The sequence below is a fragment of the Panthera onca genome, chromosome F1 (assembly GCF_046562875.1).
Source record: "Panthera onca isolate mPanOnc1 chromosome F1, mPanOnc1 haplotype 2, whole genome shotgun sequence".
Classification (NCBI taxonomy): Eukaryota; Metazoa; Chordata; class Mammalia; order Carnivora; family Felidae; genus Panthera; species Panthera onca.
Window position 1 is genome coordinate 5,203,807 of NC_138355.1, and position 13,222 is coordinate 5,217,028.

Consider the following 13,222-nt stretch of genomic DNA (forward strand, 5'->3'; position numbering starts at 1 on the left):
AAGTGTCCGGCTCTTGGTTTCAGCTCAGGGCACAATCTCACGGTTCGCGAGTTCTAGCCCCACATGGGGCTCTGCGCTAATGGCATGGAGCCTGCTTGGGATCCTGTCTCTCCCTCTCTCGGCCCCTCCCCTGCTCGCTCTCTCGCTCTCTCTGTCTCCCTCTCAAAATAAATAAATAAAAGATTTTAAAAAAAGATGTCAAGGGTCTAGAACAGACACGATAGGTGCTCAAGAAATGGCGACCCCCCTCTGATCCTGGGGTCCAGGTTCCTGACTCCACAAGGCCGCGCCTTCCTGGGCAGCTGGGTGGGAGGTGCGCTGTTCTTTGACGTGCTGCAGGGGCTCCCTGGGGGGCACCCAGAGGAAGCACTGCTTCTCGAAACTGCTGTGGTCAGAGGCCGCAGCAAGGCCCCGTCTCCAGAGAGCTGACTGGGGAACTTCCCTCCACCCTCTGCCACCCCCACACACAGACCGAGAGGCTGGTGACCTACGGTGTCTCAGATCCTTCCTGGACTCAGTAAAACTCACAGGAACACCAATAAATGAGGCTCATTTCATGTCCTGGAAAACGAGTCGCGTCCCCGAGACTCTGCAACCCAGGTGAACCTTAGGCTTGTCTGCTTCCTGGGGGGGAGGGGGGGGGCGAGGATGAGCCTCGGGACCTGTCCGCCCGTCGGTTTAGTGACCCTCAGCGTGTCCAGATGCTCGGACACCTCCAGGAACTTGTGACACCGTCACAGAGAGACTCTTCTCGGAAGGCCGTCCAGCACAAGGCGGGACTCGGCTCCAGGAGAGGCCCTGGCCTCCCTTCCCTCCCCCTGCCCGGCCACTGGACAGAAATGCGGGCTTCGGGCTCAGGGAGCCCGCCAGGAACCACGGCGCTCTCTCTCTGCTGCAGACACCCAGCACGGGTCACCTTGCAGTGGACGACATTCTGGGACGCCGTGAGTGGCCACACCGTGCTGGCTTCCTTCCTGGGGCTCCTTTCCAGCACCTGCTGGGGCCGATGGGGAACTGAGCCCCCTTGGTCCTTCCTGCCTTCTTCCTTCCCGGAACCGAGAGGCAAGGGTCAGAGCGCCAGCAGCCATTTTGTGTCACGAGGCAGCCTCAAGAATGGTGGAGAATTCAATGGTGAAGCCCGGGTTCCTGTAACCGTGGGGCTGCCATCCCATCCTGGAGTCCCTGCCTTCCGACTTTTTACGCAAAGTCATAGACACTTGTAACTCCGTTCAAACTGACGTGTCGCACGAGCTGCATCTTCCTGAAACACAGCCTGCCCGTCAGATAAACTTTTCATTCACTGACTTCCACACGCAGGACGATCCTGGGTGCTAACCAACGGTCCCCTAAAACGTTCTGTGCGAATCATCTCTCTGCAGATTCAGTCGCTGTTCCCCGTGGACTCACTTTATGAGTCTCAGGGAGGCCTTTGGGAGTCGGTGTTCCATTGGCAGTGATGCCCTGCCCGTGTTGGCACAAGGTTTACAAATGCGTCACTCCCCGCTCGGGTGGGCAATGACTAAACAGCACCCGAGAGTCCTGCAGCGCCACTCGAAAGAGAAGAATCTTTCTGCCACATCGGTGTAATTCCCACCCCTAACGTGTGTGCGACCTTGCAGTCAATAGAGCAGCCCACGGCTGAGGGGAGGTGACCCCGGGTCCACCCTGGAGGGTGGGGCCGGCGTTTTGGGTAGATGTGGCCTCAGAGACAGGCCCCCGGGCCCAGGCCAGGGGACCTAGGACGAGCGGGCTCACCCGAAGGCCCTCCCGGTCCTCTGGTAACTGCCCACCCTTGAAGCGGGCGCGTTGCAAGCCGGGAGGGTAGAGGCACAGCCCCTGAGCAGGTGCATCCGGGGCCCCTGAGCTGGCTGAAACGAGCCCCTGGGGAGAAATTCCCAGAGAGCGCATCCTCCCTGGGACATTCACGGCCTCGGGTGTTATTAACAAGCATTTTAAAGGGGTCCGAGGTCAGATCCATTTAGGAAAAGTGCCCACACGGATCTCTCCAAGCCTTGCCCTCGCCCCAGTCCCACTGTTCCAGGACCCTGGGGGTGGGCGAGCGCAGGGCACCCTCAGGGGGACTCTGCCCACCACGCAGGCCGGTGCTGGGTTAAGGCGCCGCTTCTTCCCAAGTCCCAGCTTCCTTTCGTTACAGACCACTGGGCACCGGGCACCGCGCTGGGCTCTGCTCAGCGCCCGGGGACCCAGGGTCGTAGGACGGCGGGTGGCCAGTGAGGCGCGAGGCAGGGGCTCCAGGCTCGGCGAGGGCGGCGCCGTTGGGGTGCACAGATCCTCACCTGGAGGACTGCCAGCCGCACCCCTCCCCAGCACGCTCCCCGAAGGCGGATGGGAAGGACCAAGTTCCTTGTGTCCAGTGGGGCGCCAGGCCCCGCCCACAGCCCGAGAAGAGGAAGTAACTCTGGGGGCGGGGAGGCCCCCCCCCCCCTGCCCGAATGGGGGAGGGGAGAGGGGAGGAAGGGAGAGGGAGGAGGGGAAGGGAGGGGAGGGGGAAGGGTAGGAAGGAGGAGGAAAGGAGAGGGGAGGGGGGACGGAGAGGGGGACGAAGGGGGAAGGGAGGGGAGGGGGAAGAAGGAGGAGGAAAGGAGGGGGAGGGGAGGAGGAAGGGAGAGAGAGGGGAGAGGAGAAAAGGGGAGGGAGGGGCGCCCTGGGGTGCACAGGAAGCAAAGGAGAAATGCCACTTCCTTCTCCCCTGGCTACTTCCCTGTTTTGTAGTCAAAGAGATGAGCTCTCCTCGCCCAGCTCAGGCCCTGGAGACCGCTCTTGAGCTGAGTTGTGAGTTCGAGCGCCACACTGGATGTAGAGATGACTCAAATCTCAGAGGAGAAACAAAGGCGAGCAGGATTGGGAGGGGGGGCACACCCACCTAGGGGCAAATCAGGTGGCTTCCGGCAGCACTGGAACAGCACAACCCAGCGGCCGGGCCACCCATCCGGACACCCACCCATCCGGCCACCCGCCCGGCCACCGCCAGGCCCCAGGCCCCAGCTCGCTGCCTCGCCCTAGGTCCTGTGGACGCTTCACGCCCCGCAGAAGGCCTCTGCTCTCTGTCCCCTCAAGGACGTGACTCCAGCCGCTGTCCCCTCTCCACCGGTCACCTGGGGCGGCAGGGACAGTGCCACCATTTCTCCCACTTCTCGGGCCACAGGAGCGCTTTCCAGCTCACCTCCCTCCCAGCTACCCGCTCCTCTCCCTTTACAGCGAAACTCCGCGGTGCGCCTCCCCCTTCCTCCTGGACCCACCCTGGGCTCCCCTCCTTGCCCCTCCAGCAAGGCTCTGGCCACCTCAGCAGTGACCTCGTGGCCGCTGGACCACGTGCTCAGTCCTCATCGTCGACCTTGCGACAAGGGACAGGATGCTCACTCCTGTCCTCCTGGCGACACCCTCTCAGGGGGTTGTGGGACACCACACCTGCCCGCCTTCCCACCCGGCTCCCTGCTCCTGCAGGCTTTCTACCCCTCCCTCCCTCTGACTGGCTGTGTTATGGGGGGTCCGTGACTCAGTCCGTGGGCCCCTTCTCTCTCCAAGTCCCTCCCTAGATGGACTCTGTCCAACGCAAGCCTAATATGAACCGCATGTGTCCTTTAGCATTTTCTAGGGGCGCCTGGGTGGTCGGTTAAGCGTCTGACTCCCGACTTCAGCTCATGTCATGATGGCGGGTCACGGGATGGAGCCCCGAGCAGGGCTCCGAGAAGCCTGCTTAAGATTCTTTCTCTCCCTCTCCTCTTCCCCACCTGTGCCCCCCCCCCCTTAAAATAGAATATAAAATAAAATCAATTTTCTAGGAACCAGGTTGGAAACGTAAAAAGGAAACAGCGAGATTGATTTTAAGACTACATTAACCCTAGGGGCACCTGGTATTCGATGTAAAAATTATTGAGATACTTTACTTTCTTGTACTAAACCTTCGAAATCCAGTTTGCATTAAACACCGGCAGCGTCTCTCAATGTGGACACTAAATTTTCACTGGAGTTTTTAAATTTATTTTTGGTAATCTCGACACCCAAGGCGGGGGCTCAAACTCACCACCCCGAGGTCAGGAGTCCCATGCTCTTGCGACTGAGCCAGCCAGGCGCCCCTCATTGGAAACTCTTTTTTTTTTTTTTTTAATGTGTATTTATTTTTGAGAGACAGAGAACGCGTGCGGGAGGGGCCGAGAGAGGGAGACACGGAATCCAGGCTCCAGGCTCGGAGCTGTCAGCACAGAGCCCGACGTGGGGCTCGAACCCCTGAACCGTGAGACGGTGACCTGAGCCGAAGTCGGAGACCTAACGGACTGGGCCCCCAGGCGTCCCTCCACTAATTTCGAGTGCTCAGTAGCCACACGGGGCTGGTGGCTCCCGCAGGCCACAGCGCGGAGCTAGATAATCGCAGCAAACTGTGGCTGTCAACGCCAGGAGGGCTGTGTGGTGACCTCCCGTATTTATGTCCCGCCCTCGCATCTCCGCACCGCAGACCCGTCGGACCGGTGTCTGCTCAACCCTGCGCCTGGATGTCTAACGGGTGCCTCGGCCCGGTCGGTTCAAACCGGGCTCCCACAACTAGCAAGGCGTTTTCCCCGACCCAGTTAATGACAACGACTCTCTTCCGGTGGCTGAGGCCCAAACCGTAGGGCTCCTGGACTCCCTTCCCTCTCTCCTACCTCCTATCTGGCGCGGCCATAAGCCCTTCGAAAGACTTCCAGAATCCCACCGGCCACTTCTCCTGTCCCTGTCACCCTCCTTGGCCCACGCCCGGTCGGCTCTCCTGGGATTGGGGTTTGTTCTGAGGACCTTCCGTCTGGGCTGGCAGCTCCGGGCGCGGCTCCTGCCGTCTGTTCCCCACTCAGAACGCTGCCTGGAAAAGAAGTCACACTTGTGCCCCCCTCCGCTCAGAAGCCTGCAGGGCTCCCAACTCCCCCAGGAGAGACTCAGCGGTGGCCCGCGAGGCCATCCAGCGCGTGACCCTGCCCTGGTGCCCCTCCACCCCCAGCTCCTGCTGCTCCCGCCACGCTGCCCCCCCCCACCTCTCCCCCCCCCCCCGTGGTTCTGGAGCGCGGCGGGCCACCACGTGTCTCTCCCTGCATGACTGCCTCCTTCAGGCCTGTCCTCAAACTCCACCGTCGCCTTCCCAGTCACCTACCTGAAAGCCACCTCTCCTGTGAGCACATTTCCTATCCCCCCCCTTCCCTGCTGCTTTTCCCCTAGCCCTCGTCGCCAACATGTGGCGCCTTCCACTGAGGCTAGTCTGTCTCTGCCATCACAACCTCCGCTCGATCCCCACTGCCCGGAACGGTGCCCTGGAACCCCCGAGGCCCCGCATACACATTTTGAACGAACGGATGAAGGAGTCGCAGGCGGGGACAGCCCAGGCGCAAACCCGGGGGCGGCTGCTACCTTCCGAGGCCTGGAGGCGGGGAGGCCTCGCGCGCCGGAACTGCCCTCTGCGGGAGGGCGGCGGGGCTGCGGGCGAAGGGGCTGCGGGGAAGGCGGGGGCGGCGACCGCCTCCGGGCCCAGGGGGTCCGGGCGGATCCGGAAACTCGGAAGCAGCAGAGCGCGGCTTTCCACGCCAGGTGGGGGGGGGGTGGTGTCGAGGACCCTGAACGACGCACGGCCCCACGGGCGGGCCGGGCTTTGTCCCGGGAGGAGGAGCCGCGGACCCCGGGCCCCGGTGGGCCCAGGGCCCAGGCGGCCCTCCCCCCCCCCCCCCCCCCGCTCCGTCCTCCGTCCTGCCCGCGGGGCCGCAAAAGAGGCGCGTGGAGGCCGCGGAGGCGCGCGCGAGGGCGCGGGGGCGCGCAGGGCCGCGCGGAGAAGGCGGGAGCTCGGCCGGGAAGGGCGCCGGCGCGGGGAGGCCTCGGAGGCGGGGGGAGGCGAGCGCGGGGGAGGGCGCGGGGGCGCGCAGGGCGCGGGGCCGTGCGCGGAGGGCGGGCGCGCCCCCGCGGGGCGCACAAAGAGGCGCCCCTTCCCGGGCACCTGCGAGCCGCGCGGGGCTTCCCTGCTCGCGGCCGCCGACCCCCCACCCCCGCCCCGCGGCCGGTATTTATTTGCGCTGGCGGAGGGGGGCGGGGCCTCCGTCTGGGACGCGAAAATCTTTCCAGGAAGTTTGCTCCTATTAATACTCGAGTTCCTGGCAGCTGCTCTCTGCGCGGGGGGCGGGGCGCAGTCCTGGCGCCTCCCGGGACCGTCCCCGTCGGTGCGGGTTCTCGGGAGCGGGGCGGGGTGGCCGGGCCGCCAGCTTTGGGCGATTAGCGGGCGGGGTGGTGGGGGGGGGGGGGTGGCGGTGGGACCCCTTCCCGGGCGGGGGCGACCTGGAGGCCCCGAGGTCCGGACGCCCGCCGCGACCTTGGTGCAGCCACGGGGCGGGAGGACGCTGCGGCAGCTGCTTGACCTTTGAAACTTGCGTGCTTCTCGCCGCCACCTTGCAAGCTCAGCGTCAGCTCCAGTCTGCAGAGGGGGACAATGGAGCTCAGAGAAGTTCGGCACGCTGTCTGAGGTCACGGCGCCGCCGCCCAAGCGAGGGCCCGGGTTTCGGACACGTGTCTCGCAGGACGCGGTCCCTTGGAAGCAGGCGTTAACAGGATTGATCCTGTCGTAGCGGCCAACGGAATCGGCCCCCAAAGGGGCACCGCGGGAAGCTGCCGGCCCGCACGCGGCACCTGGGAGCCTGCCGGGTGTCGTCGATCCCCTTCGGGCGCCGCAGAGAGGCCTGCCCGGCGCCCATCACCCCCCCGGCGCATCAATCATTTCGCCAAAGAAAATTTGTTCTTATCATCCCTCAGGTGCATGTGTGGATGAGATCGGAAGCGGTTGACAGCCGCCTCTGGAGTCGTGGGCTCCTGACAAATGCTAAGGGACACGCACAGCCACATGGCACTGTCTCTTCCCCAGTATTTTCTTTCTTTTTTAAACGTTTATTCACCTTTGAGAGACAGAGCGTCAGCAGGGGAGGGGCGGAGAGAGGGAGACACAGGATCCGAAGCAGGCTCCAGGCTCTGAGCTGTCAGCACAGACCCCACGCGGGGCTCGAACCCATGAGACCATGACCTGAGCCAAAGTCGGAGCCTTAACCGACTGAGCTCCCCAGGCGTCCCTCTCTTCCCCAGTATTGCGAAGGCAGCCGTGGACACAAGGGCAACCTTTCCGCTCCGGGGTATCGGCCCCCACCTGCTCAGGGACTCTGTCCAGCTCGGCGTGGAGGTGGGTCACCACTCCAGGGCCACACTTGGAAACTTGGGCCAAAGGAAGTTTGGCTCGCGAACCTTCTTACTCTCGTCGCCAGGGTCCCCTCCCCCTCCCCGCCTCCTCCGCCACCCGTGTGTCTCCCAGGTGGCCAGAGGAGGATGGAACACATCCGGGCATTTTTCAGGTGGGACCTGCCATCCAGAAAGTCCTCCCGACGCGCCCTCGCAGGAACAATACTCAAAGGAAAGCCCCCTTGATGGAGCACGGAGAGCTGGCTGTCGCATCTGTCTCCCTGGGACACCGGGCTTGGTGATCAGTGGGGGGAATCTCAGCCCTCTGCTGGCTGCAGTCAGCTGAGGAGGCTTTCTGGAAGCGTAAGTCCTCAAGCATGGCTGCCTCCGGGAGCTTCCCCCGCTGCCCTGAGCTGGACCCAAACGGTCCTGCTTCTGTTTGCATTCATGCTACCAGAGCGGTCCGTGGGGGGGGGGGGGGGGGGGGGGAGGGGGGGGGGTCCGCGACACAAATGCCCACTCCCCACTTGGGTGGCCCAGGCCCACCAGCTGCCTTCACTTCTGGTAGCATCAGCTATTTTAATGCAGAGTTAGGCACACAATCCTTGCTAAAAATAAATACAAAGGAAAACCCCAAAGTAGCTGAGCCTATTTCAATACCTTTTATTTTTCTTGTCCCTGGTTCTTTTGTCTTCTCCTTGTAAGTGTGGAGCTGCCTGTCGCACAGGGCCCACCCTGAGCGGCGCGGGGCTCCCGCCCTTGTCTTGTGGCCGCACAGCCCAGACGTGACCACGGGCAAGAACAGAGTCAGAGGGACTGAGGGAAGGAAAGAAGGGAGCCCCGACAGCCATTTCTTGGAGCGCGGTTTATATTTTAAAGAAAAAAATTTTTTTCACATTTATTTATTTTTGAGAGAGGGCACGGGTGGGGGAGGGGCAGAGAGAAGGAGACACAATCCGAAGCCGGCGGCAGGCTCCGAGCTGTCGGCACAGAGCCCGGCGTGGGGCTCGAACTCACGAACCTCTAGATGGTGACCTGAGCCCAAGTCGGACGCTTAACCGACTGAGCTGCCCCAGCGGCCCCAGGGTAAAGGTTTTTCTTGGGTTGCTGGGTTCTGATTGCCTTGGGCTCTAAATAACCCACGGACCGACCGAGGTGGTGTATTTTGGGGTGTTGTGTTTCCCCCTCCCAGTGACGCAAAGAGGACAGACACCTTTGGGGTATCCACTGTTCCATTTAATTAAACAAGGAGGCCGCGAGACTGATGTGGCCGCAGTCTCCCGGGGGCCCACCTGAGCAAACCAAAATCCTAGTCTGTAGATGCCTCAAGGTCCCAATATCCAAGATGGAGACAGGATCACAAAGCCGGGGGCTTAGGCCACAGCCAAGTGCACCATTTCCTTTCTCTGCTCTGCACTTTCTCTATTTAAGTCCTGCCCCTGGCTCCTGGCCGAGCCCTCCTCACCACTTCCTGCTTGGTGCTGGGCCAGGCCAGATGATTTTTGCTCAAATAAATTCTTAAAATGCCTTTTTTTTTTTTAAATATACAACCTGGACTGGAGTCGATGACCCTTCTATTTTTCTGAGGACTGATCCTCATCCATATGGGGTCAAGGAGGTAATTTCCACCTGGTGTGTCATTATAGCCTTCCCAATCCCTGGTCCCCTAAGGTGGACAGCCTCAGGGGTGGACACACAGCCAGATCCCTGGAAGTTGGCACTGGGCAAGGGAGAGAAGGAGAGGGACAAAGCCCAACACCTGGGTCCCTCAGTGAGTTTCTACTCACTCCCTTTTTTCAGAATACAGGTCAAACTTGCCCGTTTCTTTGCACGTCTCACACTTTTTTTTTTTTTTTAATTGAGAAATGGACATTTTATTTTATGTCATGTTACGAATACTTTTTTTTTTTTTTTAACAAACGGACATTTTAAAGTTTATTTCTTTTGAGAGAGAGAAAGAGGGAGAGCTTGAGCGCAAGTGGGGGTGGGGGGCAGAGAGAGTGAGAATCCCAAGCAGGCTCTGTCTGCACTGTCATTGCGGAGCCTGATGGCGGGGTTTGAACCCACCAGCGGTGAGATCATGACCTGACCCGAAATCGAGAGTTGGGCGCTTAACTAACTGAGCCACCCAGGCAGTCCTACAAACGGACATTTTCAGTTTATTTATTTTGCGACAGAGACAGCGCAGTGGGGGAGGAGCAGAGAGAGAGAGAGAGAGAGAGAGAGAGAGAGAGAGAGAGAGAATCCCAAGCAGAATCCACGCTATCAGCGCAGAGCCCCATGCGGGGCTCGAACCCACGAACTGTGAGATTATGCCCTGAGCCCAAACCAAGAGCTGGACGCTCAACCGAGTGAGCCACCCAGGCGCCCCCCAGTGGACATTTTAGATAGTACATGGTACCAGGTCTGGGTTCCGGGCCCTCCCCTTGCCATGGTCATTGTTGGATTTGGGGCGTTCATTGGCTTGATAGGAAGAATCCTGTGGAGTGTGGCTCCTGCTCCCTGCTCAGTTTTGTCTTTTCTTTTTAAAATTTATTTTGAGAGAGAGAACACGCGTGAGAATGTGAGTGGGGGAGGGGCCGAGGGAGGGAGACACAGAATGCGAAGCAGGCTCCAGGCTCCCACCTGTCAGCACCGATCCCGACCCGGGGCGCGAACTCACGAACCGTGAGATCATGACCTGAGCCCAAATCAAGAGTCGGACGCTCAACCCACGGGCCTCAACCCCAGGAGCCCCTTCTTGTTTTGTTTTGTTTTGAACAGTATGTGACTCTGTTGTGATTCATTTTGGTTTTGCACGCCTCACTCTTGATACGAATTTGACTCACTTATTTACTTGTGTAGATGACACAGTCACGTGGTTCAGAATTGGAAAGGATCCAAAAGGTACCGAGGGCCAAGCCCCCTCCATCCCCGGGGCCCCGCACGCCAGCCCGGTCTGTGGAGGCCCACCCAGCTCGGCATGCCCGGCGGAAGGTTCCAGCTCCCAGCCACACGGCAAATGTGTCCCTGCCACCGGGGTGATGGGGCCACCGTGCAGGCAGGACCGCCTTGACCAGAGGGAGGCCTTGTCCTTCAAGGACCCAGCGCGTGTTCGTGGGAGGGGTGGGCAATCAAGGGGCCAACACCGTTTAACATTTTAACTCAGGGGAAACTCAGGCTCAGAAAACTCAGGTGACTTCCCAAAGGACACTCAGCTTTTAGGGAGTTTTATTGGTTACCTACTGCTGGGTAACAAATGACCCCAAGACTCAAGTGACTTAAAAACAACACATCTCGGGGCGCCTGGGGGGCTCCGTCAGGTAAGCATCTGACTCTTGATTTCAGTTTAGGTCATGATCGCGTGGTTTGTGAGTTCAAGCGCCACGTCCGGCTCCACATTGATAGTATGGAGCCCGCTCGGGATTCTCTCTCTCTCTCTCTCTCTCTCTCTGCCCCTCCCCCACTCACTCTCTTTGTCTCTCAAAATAAGCAACAACAACAAAACGAAAAAAACCCCCAATACATCTTGCTTATGCCTCACATTGTATGTGGGAGTTCAGGGCTGGCTGTTTCTGGCTCCGGGTCTCTCAGGAGGCTGTCGCCAGGAGAGGAGCCCGAGCTACAGTCATCTGAAGGCTTTACCGGGGCCGGAGGCTTCACCCCCAAGGCCGCTCACTCCCGCGGCTGGCGAGTTAGTGCGGCCTGTTGGAGGGAGCCTCAGCCCCTCGCCAGGGGCCTCTCCGAAGGTGGCTCAAAGGGCCTCACGACACGCTGGCTCCTTCCCCCAGAGCGAGCAAGGCCAGTGAGAGGGAGGCACGCGGAGGCCGCGACACCCTTTGTGACCCAGGCTCGGACGTCACCTGTCATGACCGCCACCTCCTGTTCCCTCTACGGGAGTCACCAGGCGAGGTCCAGCTCGCACCCCACGGGAGGGGACTGTGCCCCATCCCTGGAAGGGAATCGTGCCGAGGAATCGAGGGCACGTTTTAATGCCATCACAGGGCCGATCCAGGCCTTAACTTTAGCGTGCAGGACCCCAAAGCCCTGGGGGGCTCGTGGGGCCCCCTCTCAGGATGTGAGGCACTGGGGCGGGCAGTGAGGCCTTTGCCCTCGCGATGCCCCCATCTGGATGCGTCACGAGGACAAGACCCCACGAGGCAACAGACGCCCTGGCTTGAGGGGTGCAGACGGCGATCACGGCCAAGGCCAGAGTGGGCCCGGGGCCCCGGGGGGAGACTGACATGCTGACGTGGCAGGAGGGAGGAGGTGTCCCGGACCAGGGCACATGTGACAATGAACCCGGAGAGACGGAGCTGGGAGAGCGGCCGGGGGACACCGGGGGGCCGCCGAATTGAGGGGGAAAGCCACAACCAGGTCCCGGGACTGGAGAGCTAGGCCCTCGTGTCCCAGCCCACCCCACGCTGGCCGTGTCTCTTCCTGGAACAGCACGACCGTCAGCTGCCCGGGCCCCAGCATCAGGCTCCGTGGGCCTGGACCGGGACACTGCATGACTCTCCCTTCCCTCTGGGCGTCACGGCTCCGCCTGGGCCCCGGGGACGGGTGCCGGTGGCCTCATGTGTGCCTTGTCTCCCCCGTGGTCACAAGAGTGCCTCTCCTTTCTGGGCTCGGATTTCTGCTGAGCCTCGTCTTCCTGCCGTGTCCCAAAGCCCCGCTCACCCTCCCTCGGGCTGCTCGGGGACCCGGCCTGTCAGGAAAGCGTCCCACTCTGGGTGTCTCTGACCCCCACCTCCAGGCAGCTCCCGAGGGTGACCCCCGTCCCTGGGAGAGAGGCCCCCTCTTGCCAGACGTACCCTGGATGATGCGAGGGCTGGTAGCCTTGGGGGGGTGGGTCCGAGTCGGGGGGCGGGGATTCTCCCCCGTCAGGTGATCCCGTTCCAGGGGGGGCGATGTCACCTCCTGAGGGGCAGTGTCTGCCATCAGCGGGGAGGTTCACTCAAGGAGCCCCCCCCCCCCCCCGACACTGACAGTAACGATGATGACTGTGAGGGAGCTGAGCCCATCAGCCAGCACCCGCACCCCTGCAGGCTCCGCCGGGGCTCCTCCTCGGCAGGATGGCCTGGCCGAGGGGGAGGGCGATGCTCTGTGACATCTGTCACCCCTCCGACCTTGGGCTGCTGTGCGCTATGTTCAGGAAGGGAGGAGGGGGAGGGAGGGAGGGAGCGATATTCAGTGACAGGGAGGAGGGAGAAGGGAGGAGGGAGAGGGAGGACGAGGAGGCTTCTGAGGCCGGGCACCTGCTTTGGTGGGTAGGAGGAGGAGTGAAAGGCCCATTTTGGGGAGCAGGAGGGAGTCTGAAGGAGGAGGTGATGGGTCGGGATGAAGCAAATGTCTTCCTGCTGACTGCAGGCAGGGAGACTGAGGGGCTTGGTACCTGCCCGAGCAGGCCCTGGGAGGGAGCGGGGGTGAGGGTGAGGCCGAAGGGAAGAGGGCCCTCCCCTCGGGGCTGAGCCAGGCGGGACAAGGCCTCCTGACTCTGCCGCTCTTGCTGTCCTCATGGGACATCTGTCCCTATCCCAGACAGGGGTCCCAAGGGGCCGTGGCTATTCAGTCAGTGGATAACTAGTCCTGCCTCCAGGAGGCGGGGGACATGTGGGAAAATGGAAGGAAGAAAGCCCAAGGGGCTTCAGGGAGGAGGGTCCAGGCTACGTGCACAGCCCCGAGCCCCAGGCTATCCTGCCGTGGCCAGAGAAAGTTCCACGGGGAACCTCTCGCAGCCTTTGGCCGACCCTGGCGGTGGAGGTCTCTGGGCAAGGCACCCCTGGTCTCAGAGAGGCCGAGGGACTTGGCCCAGGCCACACAGCTCGTAAGCAATGAAATCAGAGTCCTTTGCCCCAGTATTAGGAAGTAAGAAGTGCTCTCCGGGAACCCCCAGCTCCTCGGAAGAGCCTGATTCAGAGGAAGGGTCAGGAAGTGCGGGCAGGACAAATACATGAAGAACAGACAGAACAGGACGAATGAGATCTGCAGCACCAGGGCCTTCTGCACCTGCCGCCCACGGGACGGGGCCCCTCTCTCCTGAACGGCCTCT